This window comes from Myodes glareolus, chromosome 1, assembly GCF_982192425.1.
Source record: "Myodes glareolus chromosome 1, mMyoGla1.1, whole genome shotgun sequence".
Classification (NCBI taxonomy): Eukaryota; Metazoa; Chordata; class Mammalia; order Rodentia; family Cricetidae; genus Myodes; species Myodes glareolus.
The window spans coordinates 34,832,549-34,844,707 of NC_142026.1; the positions used below are offsets into that span (position 1 = coordinate 34,832,549).

The following is a 12,159-nucleotide window of genomic DNA, read 5'->3' on the forward strand; positions in this document are numbered from 1 at the left end:
GTTCATACCTTGGCTTACCAAGAAGCTGGGAGGGAAGGCACATGCCCCCAGGCCTTTTCCAAGATCCACTTTTTTCTACCTATGCTGGACTCTGTCCACAGCTCTGACTCTACTCTCCATCTACTGTGCATGGCCTGGAGGTTCTTCTGGCTCCAGACCAGCCGACAACAGCCCTTAGGAGTAGACCGACTCACACGTACACAGAAACACTGAGACCCCTGTCATCCCTCTGGAAGTATGCAGGTCATCTTCCCAGGGTCTGTGTTGCAGGAAACAATACAGCAAGGTTGGAGTTATCAGGCATCAAGGTCCACCAGGCAGCATCAGGTCCTGTCATTCTGCTCAGAATCCCCATGACCTCATCTTAAGGTCGTCATTCACGTCTTCATCATGGCCAGAGAGGGCTGGTCTTCAGAAATCTGGTTCCTTTTCAGCCTCCTGTTCTCTCTGTCCCCTGTTCCAGTCACACAGAATCCTTGATTTGGGGTTCAGGGTCCCTTCACTCACGTTCCCTTACCTGGAGGGTCCGTCCCTTGGATAGACTCATTACATAAAGCTTTAACATCACTCCACAGGCCTTCCTGACCCATGTCCCAGGATTACATCTGCAGACAGTGTAGACACGAAGACTTCAATGTACCTGACCTGGGGATCAAGTATCAGGGTATTGGGTTAGAGCAGTGGTTCTCAGCCTGTGGGCCTTGACCCCTTTGGGTCAAGGGGTCATAGGGGTTATAGGGGTCACCTAAGACCATCTGCATACCAGATATTTACATTATGATTCCTAAAAGTAGCAAAATTATAGTTATTAATAGCAATAAATATAATTTTATGGTTGGGGGTCACCACAACATGAAGAGTTGTATTAAATGGTCACAGCACCAGGAAGGTTGAGAACCTCTGGCTTAGAGCAAGGTTATCGCAAGATGCCAAGTAGGGCTGATTCCATTCTAAGCCTTCAGACACATGTGACCCAGGGACCAAAGCTTGTGTTATGGCCCGGCCTGACCAAAAGGCAGAGAATGGAGAATAACTGACACAATAATGTCGCCTCTCCCTGGAGAGTAGGTACAGATGTCTGGTGTGTCCCCATACCCCCAGAAGCCTGTGTCCAGCACCGGAGGAACACCAGTGACCTGGGATCAGTCCTGACTCCACAGAGCCCGCAGGGAGTGAGGCTGACCGCAGTGGGCTACCTTTTTCTCGTCAGGTCTTAGCCTGACCCGTGCCCAGTTGAGGAGCAAGCTGTAGCAGGGACTGTCCTAATTCTATATAGTGGCAGCCCCTCCCTTAGATTTGCTATACCTACTTTGGCCAGACCCAGTAATGAGAGGGACGCGCCCTCTCCCCGCCCCCCATCAGGAGGGCCTTATAATCATTTCTTTCTAAGACATGGAACCAGGAAGCATGCAGGGACAACACAGAGAGGAAGAGGACCCCCTGAGGGCTCCTCAGAGACTGTGGCATTAAAACTAGGCTTCAGTAGCAAGTTGAGGAGGAAAACTCCTCCATCTGAGATCTAACTCCCCCATCCACCCACCCACCCTGCGCAGGGCATTGGAAGGCTCTCTCCTTCCTCAAGCTGCCTCTCACTATGACTTTCCGAGGAGACTGATGACCCCCCATATACTATTTCTAGGGTTTAACTCATCTATGTGAATTCACAGCATTTTTGGTGTGCAGGGCTGCTTTGGAATAAGCTTCTAGAACCTTCAAGCCATCCTGTGTGTTTCTGTTTTTCTCATTGTTTTCTACAAGGGCGGATATGTGTCTGCAGATTCTGAGGGAAGTGTTCCCCAGCTTGTGGGGAAAGGTTCCAACATGGTCGGTGTTGACTTAGAAAGGACACAAAGAGGTGGGCAGGAGTCTCTGAGAGCCTTCAGAGGCCAAGACCAACAAACAGGTTGTGCCCCACCAAGATGGCTACCCTGAGAATCAACCCACAGTTGCCTATCCTGATCTGCTCTGTCTGTCCCTCTGCACCTCTGCCCCAGTGCTCCTTGGGGAGCTAAAAGAGCTGAGTGTCAAAAAGGGGGTCTGTCTGTGCAGTACAGTCTTTCTGAGACAGCAATTCCTGGAGTATGCCTGATGGCCCGAGCCATTCTCCCCTTCCAACTGTCCCTTCAAAGGGTAGAGATGCTCATTTTGGGCACATGTCCCTGGTACACCCTCTAAGTCTTAAGAAGCTGATGGTCACCCAAGATACCCCACAAGACATCCCAGTAGCCCAACCTGAATCTGTGGAGCAAGGTCACGTCGATATAGGCACACCCATCACACATGGTGCTGCCCTGAGGATGAGCCCATAGCAACAAGAGGGGGCTGCACAGGTTCCAGGGCCCAAGGCTTAATCCATCCTTTCTTTGGGGGCTTCCCTCACCCCAGAATGGGCTTCTAGGGGCAGCAACCACACTCAGTTCCCATCCCTAACTATCCAATAGAAAATGCTCCCCACAAGAGGCAGATGCCTCCATGGACCAGAGACCTAGACCTCCCCCAGGTGGATTCAGTGCCTGAACTTATTGGAAAAGATGGCCTCCCGTCTCTTTCCTCTTTCTGTCTCTTTCTCGTCGCAGGTCAGTGCCCAGAATAGGGCACTGGGAGCTATGGAGAGAAAAACATTTATGGGAAAGGGGGTGGCATGCCCGTCCCCGGTACCTGCAGGACAACCTGGCCCAGCTGTCATAGCTCATAACACCACCTGTCCTCCAAAGAGCCCTGACCAGCCAGGTCTTGCAGGGCTACATCTGACCCTGTCTCCTCACCAGCACTGCCTGGCAAGGACACCGTTCCCCTGGCCCAGGACCAGGGCCATACTGAGTTCTCCACACATGTGAGTCTCCCAGCTGGGGCGAAAACTTAACCCACAGCCTTGAGGGAACAGTTTGGGCCAAGGCTGTGATTCACATCAGATCTTTGTTTTCTGTTTTTGGTGTCAACCCCAATCTCAAGGCCCGGTGACCTCAAAGCCTCCCCTACCCCCATTCCATCCAGAGAGAACCAAGACTTGGGGGGTGGGCGGTGTGATCCTGGGATAGCGAGCCTTCTGCTTCCTGCAGAAGAAGTGCTACGCTCTAGTGTCGGATGGTAGGGAAAGCTGGCAAGGCCGGGCTGTGTTCCCACTAAGCCGTGACTCACCACTCCTGGTGGGCAAGCCCCCGCCTCCAGGCTCGCTGCTCCTGCTTCTCCCTAAGTCACATCCCAGTCCCTGTGGGAGGGGACATGGTGACCAGGCCTGTGAAGCAGTGTGCTTCCTCCAAGGTTCTAGAAACTGCAGAGTGTTGTGATTCACCCGAAGTTTGGAGCAATGTACAGTGCTGTTATTCATCTAGGGCTTTGTACATTGTGAAGTGCTGAGTGACCCTGTTCAGCCATTCATTCATAACAGACCGAGACAAACAAAGGAGCAGGGACCAGGCTCATAGGTCACAGTCACACTGTAGACAACCCAGAAGTGCCCCAAGCCTTCCAACATCACCTACACGAGAGCCTGGTGTGAACACACCTGCTGCCAGAGGATGGGGGAGATGGCTGCCATGTCCTGCTCACCCCCTTTCAGGAAAGGGACACTGGCTCTGAGGGTCTGAAGTGAGTTGGAACTCACTAGAGTTGACCACATGCTGGCTCAACACCAGTCTGGGCACCAGCACCTTCTACATTATTGGAGTTAGATGCCCCCATGCCATCTCCATCTTTCATAATTATTTTAATTAAGATGATAAGCAGCAACTTGTGAAAGATTTAATTATAATTAGCAGGTGACAATACTTGGGTGAGTCAAATCACCAAGCGGGTGCTGGTTCACAGACACCTGAGAAATTAACATTTGTCAAACACGGATGAACTGTGGCTATTGAGACAGTGGGAAGCCACATCTCCCAACCCTGGGAGGTGACAGGGTCCCCAATCTACCCCAGCACTGTGAGGATCTGGCCCTGAATGTCCCCACCTGGGTCAGCACTACAGTGGCTGCCTGTGTCGTCACTGGGCCCTGAGATGAGAGAGTCCAGCACATGGCAGGGACACTGCGTTCACGGAGCTTCACAAACTTTGACCCAAGCTCTTGTGTTGCCGTCTACCCTGGGCTGCATCCAGGCTGCAGTTGGCACGGCTCACATACAAGGTGCACACCTGTGCCGGCTCCAGTTCACACTGGGATACATAGAACCTAGTGAGAAGGGACCCTACCCTTCATGTCTCAAAAGAAGTATTGTTAGGGAAACAGAGGTAACCCTCAGAGCTAAACAAAACCTGAGCTAGGACAAGGTGGCAGTCACAAGGCCACAGAGCAGAAGCAAGGAATCCACAGTGCCTTGGGACAGGAAAGAGAGCTGGACCTACTGAGAGACGCTGGCTCAGGACAGCCTGGGGGCCATGAACCAAGCCTGAGCCTACAAGGGCAGCAACAGCCCATGGCTGCAGACTAGGTTAGATTCAGTCTGCCCTAAGCCCACTGCTTATGCGACCTCACAGGGACCTTTGTATTTTCACTAGAGTCATTCATATCTCTGATGGTTAGTTTTGTTTTGTTTGATTTTGTTTGTTTATTTGTCAAATTGACAAAATTAGAGTTATCTGGGAAGAGGGACCCTCAATTGAGGAAAGGCTCCCATTAGATTGGATGACTATAGGCAAGTCTGTAGAGGTATTTTTTTTTTATTAATTTTTGATACAGGACGGCCCAGCCCACTATGGGTGGCACCATAGTGCCATTCAAAAAACAATCAGAGTGGTCCGCGATACGTAATCGGCATTCCTTGATTGGTTCTCTTCTGTCCAACAATGGGCTGTAATTGCAAAGTGTATGTCAAATAGACTTTCTCCTCCACAAGTTGCTTTTGATCAATGTCTCATGACAGCAAACAGAAATGAACTAACACACGGTTACATGGGGTTGCAGGTCCTTCCTTCACAGGATGCAGAGTAGCCTTCCCTGAAGGAGGCTGACAAGTGCCTTCCTGGCCTGAACTAGACACCCAGTGACAGACGGGTGCCTGAGCTGCTAGACAGGGCATGAGTTACCCAGGAGTCCTCTAGCTGCACCGGGCTCCCCAGACCCAGGATGTGAGGGAGGGGCACAGGCTGCAGGAGCCCTCCCCCCTCGCCTCACCAGCTCCTGGCGGCTCCAGGGTGTCCCTGCTTACAGTATGCTTCTCTGGTCTTCTTGGGTCTCATGTGGCCTTCTCCCTACATCTGGCTCAGGGCTCCTCTCCTTTGCCTTTTAGATGCTGGCAGTAGATTACGGTCTGTCCTCATTGCAAGATGGTCACATCTCAAGATCCTTAATGGCCTCTGAGGACACTTAATAGGGTCACGCTTGCATGGGGCTTAGGAGCAAGTGTTTGTGGGAGAGACTCTCTGACCCACTTCACTTCGCTCCACAGGAAGCCCCAAGGGTGCAAAGAGCAAAGTAGTGTGCCTGTCCATCTGAGGCAGACGACCCTTATGCCTGGACACCGGGGCTCAGTGCCCTAGAGGCAGAATCAGGACCAAGAATTAGAACCAGGTGGTTGGGAACATCTTGTCCCCACATAGTCAGGGACTTGTTCGTTCTCAAGCCTCTCAGAGCCTCAGGACGAAGCTGGCCGTCACTCGGTCGGCCTCTCCTAGAGGCTGGGAGAGTCACTTTCACTGCCCCTCCAGGCCTCACACTAGGATGCCTCCATTTATTGCTGTTCCACTCAAGCCTAAAGGAATTGCAAACGAAATTAGCCAGTGATTTAAAGGGAATTGATTTTATCTGAAAGCCCTCTAAGCGCTGGCTGGCCCCATCCCCCACCCAGCGAAGGGCGCTGTGGCTGCAGCTTTCTGATTGCCCCCTTGCTGCACCTGATCTAATTTCCTGCCCCGGATAGCCTCCCCCCCACCCCCAGGAAGGCTAGCTCCTCTGTCTTCTGCTGGCACCTGAGCTGCGATTTAGGGCTTTGAACTGTGAAGGAAATTGAATTCCTCTTCTCCTTCAACCCTGTGTCCCCTGGGCTAGCTGTAGAGCCTGAACAACAGAGGAATGTAGGATTCCTACTCTGGGATCCACAGCAGAAACCACTAGCGTCGCTGTGACCCTCAGAAGAGCAATGCGAGATATCCCCAACCAGTGCCCTTCTCAGGGAGATCCAGGCCCTAGTGATGGAAGAGACAGAGCTCCTCAGCACAGAATCGGAATCCCATGACCTTGAGAAGGTCAGGTTCCACTGTGGGGAAGCTGTAATATCAGAAATGTGGAGACCACCCACGGGTGGGCCTCGTACTGAGCGAGATTCCAGACCAAGAGCACAACCCACTGCCTGGATTGTCTTTGGCCCTTAGCCTCAAGTCCCATTAGCCAACTCGGTGAGTCTGGAAGCCATGCAAAAGCCAGCACAGCGTTTGCCGGTGTTCTTGCCTCAGCCTTTGAGAATCCTTATCCGTCAAGTCCTGATACCCCACCTGAGCCCTGGAGCACTGTGCAGGCAAATCTAACTCTGGAAGGTCAGCAGACTGAGCCTCACAGTGCTCAGAATTTCTGCCCTTCAATGGTACCACCAGCCAGGACCCTGACTACCACTTAATTGACAGCCAAGTGTGGAAGTACTACTACTACATACCTCCCCATGCGGAGGACAAGGGGATGGGGGAACAGGCCATCTGCCCTGGCCCTGGTCACAGCTTTATACAGCCAATCCTTACATCATTCCTGTGCCCCTGCCATGCCTTTATTTTGGTTCCTCCACTCTTGCCATTTGACTGCCTGGGCATATGTTTTTTCAAAACTGCCCACTTCAAGTCTGGATTCCACTGGCTGCCCCTCAATCCTGCATCCCCATGGCTGCCCCTCAACCCTGCATCCTAATGGCTGCCCCTCAACCCTTCATCCCCATGGCTGCCCCTCAACCCTGCATTCCCATCGCTGCCTCTCAACCCTGCATCTCCATGGCTGTCCCTCTGCCTGAAGTTCCTTCCTGTAGCTCATCCAGTGAGAAGCTTTCTCTCCTTTGTTCCCAGGCTGGACCTGGCTGGGATTCGGGTGACTGACATTTAGAAATGACTACAAGCTGTATTCCATTTGATTTCAACCAACATCAGAGTAGAAGGTGAACAGGGTTAGCTCGCCAAAACCTGTGCCCTGTACAAATGCCATGAGGCAGAGGCGGCTCAAACTGGGACCCAGAAATGAGATTCAACCCCTTATCCAAAGACACAGACAGTCTAGCTGAACTGAGACCGCACACCCCTGAACTACCAGCTCCAGCTGTCCTAAGATTGTTCTAATGCCACCAGACCTCCACCTGGCCCCAGTGCAGCCCCCGAGCCTTCTCATCTTGTAGGATTCCAGATAAGTGAAGCAGGGTGGATTTGCCAGACAGCTGCACACTAGACAAAACGAGAGGTGCTTTGGGGGCGCTTAAACCCCAGGAGACTCCTCAGCTGGCAGCAGAACGCCCCTGTCTATCCAAGATAGAAGTTGTACATACCTGGAATCACACACATTCCTTCAGATCGTGTTTTCATCGAGTTCCCAACCCAGATCAAAGCTGGCAAACTGGACAGGCCTCTTTGAACCCTTCCCAGGTCTTGGCCAGGCAGGTCCCGAAAACTACAGGCTTGGGTTTTTTGCTTTTGTTTTTTTCTTCTCCAGTAGAAAGGAGTTGGGAAGTAGAGCTGGCGCCTCAGGACAAATATTGGAAAGACTTTCTGTCCTAGTCGGGGTTTCGATTGCTGTGATATAACACCATGGCAAAAGCAACATGGGAAAGGAAGAGGCTATTGCACCTGATAGCTTCCAGGAACTGTCGTTCACCAAGAGACATCGGGATAGGAACTCACGGCAGGAGTAAAGCAGAGGTCATGGAGAAGGGCTGCTTGCTAGCTTGCTTCCCATGACTTGCTCAGCCTGCTTTCACTTGTCCAGGGATGACACCGTCCTCAGTGGATGACACCGTCCTCAGTGGGCTGGTCCTCAGTGGGCTGGGCCCTCCCACATCAATCAATCAAGAAAACACCTAACAGGCTTGCCTGCAGGCACTCAGATGGAGGTGTTTTCTCAACTGAAGTTCTGCTTCCTTGATAATTCCTAGCTTATATCAAGTTACTTTGAAAAAAAAAAAAAAACAAAAAAACTAGCCAATACACTTTCTCTCCCTAGGGCCTTCTGGCCCCCTGGTGTAGACATGGGCAGTGAGATCAAATCCTTGTGTTTCTAGAGATGCTCAGGCCTGGATGAGTTGGAAACAGCGGTGAAACTATGACCCAGGCTGACCAGTCTTTTCTGTTTAGCCTAAGATACGGTCTAGCACAAGGTAGGGCACCTGGCCCCAAATGGCAAATCTTTCTGATAGGAGACTCGGAAGTCTGTGAAGGGTCTTAGAGCCATCAACGTCCCCTTAGAGATGGCTAACTTTAGCATAAAGCAATGCAAAGCAGAGAGACTGATTGGTCTTTCTGATACTTGACCTTCCACACACCCCGAACACCCCCCGCCTTCTTGCCCCTCCCCTGCCACCAGATGCAGCTGTACTGATAAAACTCATCTGTCCCTAATTTTCCACTTGTATAAAACAAGTAATTGTACCATTCCAGGTCTTAAGGATGGTTGGTGTCTGGGCTGGGGATGCAGCTGGGGGTTATGACTGGGAATGCCGAGTGCTTGCTTAGCATGTCCTATCCCTGGGTTCCACCCCCAGCATGACATAAAAACAGGTATGGTAGTACATGTCCCTAGTCCTGGAGCTCAGAAGATAAAGGCGGGACCCTCAGAAGGATCCTCAGCATGAGTTTAATGCCATCTTAGACTATCTAAGAGCCTGTTACAAAAACAAGACGCAAAGCAACAAAAACAAAACAGACTGAAGGTGTCCCTTCCCTTGCACAGGAGGGGTCTCTGAGCACTAAGTCCTTCCTCATAGGGACTGGATTGTGTTGGGCTGGTCTGTTTGCTGTAGAGTTGATGGAATAGCGGGGAGAAAGAAGTTGCTTTCCCCTGGGGTGGAACTTTCACTGGCAGGGATCTCAGTGCCCACAGGTGAGATCAGAACCCAGAGGTCACAAAAGTAGGGGTGCTTCTAGCCAGGAAACCCCACCTGCTGCTGTGAATTATCAAGATGACCACCCTCTGAGTTTCTACCCTGCCCCTACTCTGACACATACCCCTGAATTCCACCATGAAGCCACACAGTTGTAAATCTCTCCAGTCGGCTCACTAGGAATTGCTTGAGACCACACAGGGCCTTGGGGTATGTCTAGCTGTTGACCATCACAGAGGCCACTCCCTGGTCAGCTTCAGAGAGCTCACACTATGCCTGCTCACTCATGACTCATGATAACTCAAGAGCATTTGAGAGCAATTCGGGAACATTCCAGCCTCAATGTTCTCTCTCTCTCTCTCTTTCTCTCTTTCTCTCTCTCTCTTTCTCCTCCACATACACCTCCAACCACGAGTATCATTATTAGACCAAGTTCCCCTCAGGTTTGAGAGTCAACGGCATAGAAATAGCATGCGGCCTTCTCAGAAAGGGCTGTCCTTGGAGCTGGCACCAAAGGCAAACACCCGAGGTGCACACTGGCCTATTTTAAAGCAATCTCCTGGTGAATCCATCCCTGCCTCTCTCCCTCCCCTTGTGAAATCTATTTTAAAAGACCAGAATTTTCTTTACATCCACCTCTGAAATGCACTACAGGAGAGAACATAAATATATCGGGATACAGGCTGTGGGGTCAAAGCGAGTAAGGACAGAAGACAGAAGCATTCGCAGGCCTGAGGGGAGTCTGGCAGCCCTATCCCTCAGCTCAGTTCTGTAGCTCCTGTGGGTGAAAGTAGCAGTGCACGAAACTGCCTCACCTGGCTCTGTCTGGGTCTCTTCCTGCCCCACACTCAGGCCCTGAAGCCTCCTGGTGGTGGGTAGTGCGCTAGGTTCTCAACCTAGCGTCCCCACCATGTCTGAGTCCTTGATAGTGTGACCCCAATCACAGCCCATTAAAGCCGGAAGTCTACCGTGAGGATTGAAGCCCACTCTCTGCCTGGTGGTCTAGCCACGCCTCCTCAACCCCTGCGGAGTTACCTGGCACCCAGGACTGCAAGAATTCACAGAAGGCCAAGGAGTTGGCCCAGGTCAGAGCAAACAGCCCTAGGCAGCTTGAGAGCAAAAGGAGACAATGCAGAATGGTGTCACCGTGGAGGAAACCAGTCCCTCCCCTTGTTCTTTCAACTGGGTGCTCTCAGGGGTCTACCAACTGAGGCACCCTGAGACCACCCCTTGCCCAGGGAAGACAGTCCCTACTTGGTCACCTTAGTTATCAGCTGCCTGAATGGAACTTGCCACACTGGCAGTGTGGCCAGCATCTTCCTACCTCATTCTGTCATCTGGGCTCCTGCAAAGGCAGGTGGGGCTGCCCTCCTGACCTGGTTGACCTCCATCTCAAAGGGTTTCTGGGTAGGCCCTCATCATGCCTCAAATTCCCAGACTCCTCCAGTCTCCTGAGGATGGCAAACGAGGGGGGATGTGGCTGAACTATATGCTCCTGAGCCATCTGTGTCCCCGACCCGACCTCGGTTCTTTCCCAGCTGTGTGAGGGCTCCATCCCTCACAGTAGACTTCAGGCTTTAATGGCCTGTGACTGGGGCCACACTATCAAGGACCCAGACATGGTGGGAATGCCCACCTGTTGAAAACCTGGCGCTCTCTGGGAAGTCCCGTGGGAGCTTTGACCTGTCCCTCCCTCTGGACTAAGTGAGGACCACTATGACACCAGAGTTCTTGACTCTCACCATGACTTCATACCATACCTCTCTCCAGGTACGCAGCCAATCTCCCCAGTCTGTCTGTGACTGGGACATACCGAAACAGATCTGCCTCCTGCACCTTCTGACGTAATTATGTCTGAAGGCAATGTGTTAGGCCCCTCCGCTCCCTCTTGTGCCCAGCACACGAGAGGGAGCCAAGCATGTGATGCATGAGCTCACAGAGGTAATCAAAAATGATTTACTAAGGGTTGCAATGAAAAAGGGTGAATACACAATACAGAAAATGGCTGAAGCTGCGGCTGATCCCGCGCTGCCTCTCCTGCCCCTCCGCCGTCTGGGTCTCCCCTCACGCCAAGCAAGAGCCAGAGCAACAGAGCCAGCACACTTCTTCCTCCAGCTTATTGGTCCCCACGTAGCACCTCAGGCTGTGCCCTGAGGCCGGTACCCCAAAAGCTGTTGGTGGAATGAACTCCCACAAGTGTGCTTGGTGAATGGATGTCGTGAGCTAGTGCAGGGCATACCTCCCTAGATGAGATATCCAGGAAGGGACAGGGTTGGAAATGGCCCCATGTAGAAAGTGGACAGTTTGCTAGGACATCAAGCTGCTTACAGCCCTCCACTCACCTGCATGTCCCAGGAAGCCTTTGGGGCGCCTGTCAGGCCTCTTCATTGACCATGGCCTATAGTAGCAAGTGTTTCAAGAGAGCCTCAGGTTTGGGAGGCCACTCACTAGCAGCCTCTGGGTCCAGCTCTTGGCCTAGGCTCCTGTGTGAACAGAGGGGGTACCTCAGAGGAGGCCAGTGCATCTACCTGATTCTCTCTCCTGACTGAGCCCACACTATTACAGATCCCAGTCGTGAGCGAGTCCTGGGTTCTGTGACCTTGCAGCCCAGGAAGTACCATCAGTGAAGTCCCATGAGGATGATCGTTGATTCCTTCTCTTGGGGACTTCATGGAAAGACAGACAGGCTCGTCTAGAGCCCTTTCCTATCCTTGTGCCTCTGGGGAGAAAAAGCCTGGACCATCAAAGGGAAAGGAGAAGGGAAAGGGGGAAAGAGGAGAAGGAGGAAGAGGATAGGTAGAGGAAAAGAGGAGTTGGGGGCGGGGGAAGGGAGAAAGGGAAGAGGAAAAGGAAGGAAGCCTTGTGCAGTCTCTTCTCAAGGCTAAAGGCAGAAGGCCTCCTAGCTGGGGCCCCACAGCAGGCCCCTTCTGGAAAACGTCTAGAGACTCGGTCTATTTTTGCCCTCTGACAACACAACAGAAGCAGCGCTGTGACTTATCTCTGGCACAGAGGGAGCTTTGTGCCCCTGGCTCCACTGCCCCAGCCCCCACCCCTTGTCCCAACTCAAGACGAGAGCCGGGCCAGCAAGTTGCCCCATCTGTCAGAGTTAGCTCCTCCCAGGACAAGGAAGCCAGGGTAGTGGCTTCCAACCTGATGTGGG

At 52.2% G+C, this 12,159-nt stretch overlaps 1 long non-coding RNA gene across 2 annotated transcripts; it reads right to left on the bottom strand.

Moving 5' to 3' along the window:
• Window positions 1-221: 221 nt before the first annotated feature.
• Window positions 222-11,910, bottom strand: LOC146896107 (uncharacterized). Of its 2 annotated transcripts, XR_014999128.2 has the most exons (3): window positions 11,618-11,910; window positions 11,342-11,482; window positions 222-645 (listed from the first exon to the last, which is right to left on the bottom strand). It is a non-coding gene; the product is annotated as an uncharacterized LOC146896107 (long non-coding RNA). The 2 variants fall into 2 exon arrangements; XR_014999106.2 differs by having other exon boundaries at window positions 11,342-11,910.
• Window positions 11,911-12,159: the final 249 nt, after the last annotated feature.